This window comes from Sinocyclocheilus grahami, unplaced genomic scaffold, assembly GCF_001515645.1.
Source record: "Sinocyclocheilus grahami isolate Dianchi unplaced genomic scaffold, SAMN03320097.WGS_v1.1 scaffold5232.1, whole genome shotgun sequence".
NCBI classification, from domain to species: Eukaryota; Metazoa; Chordata; class Actinopteri; order Cypriniformes; family Cyprinidae; genus Sinocyclocheilus; species Sinocyclocheilus grahami.
Genome location: NW_015509980.1, coordinates 12,993 through 13,351, shown reverse-complemented (window position 1 = coordinate 13,351; position 359 = coordinate 12,993).

The window sequence follows — 359 nt, the reverse complement described above, 5'->3', positions numbered from 1 at the left end:
GATGTATTGGTTGATGGATGGATAGGTAGGTAGATAAGTAGATGGGTAGGTAGGCTGCTGGATGGATAGATGGATGATTGGTGAATGGATAGAAAGGTAGATAAGTAGGTGGTTAATTAAGCTGGTAGATGGATGGCTGGATGGTTAATAGGTTGGTGGATGGATGGATGTATAGTATAATAGGTAGGTGGATGGATAGATCTCTTAAACCTTAAGACACATTTGATTACTGGGATCTTTTCTAGTCTGAAAAGACTTCAGAATCTCTATTCAACCTCCATTTAATCCCATTTCTGTCTTGGAAAAAAAATTGCGATATTAAAGGGGTCATATGATGCTTTTTTAAAGATCATTATTTT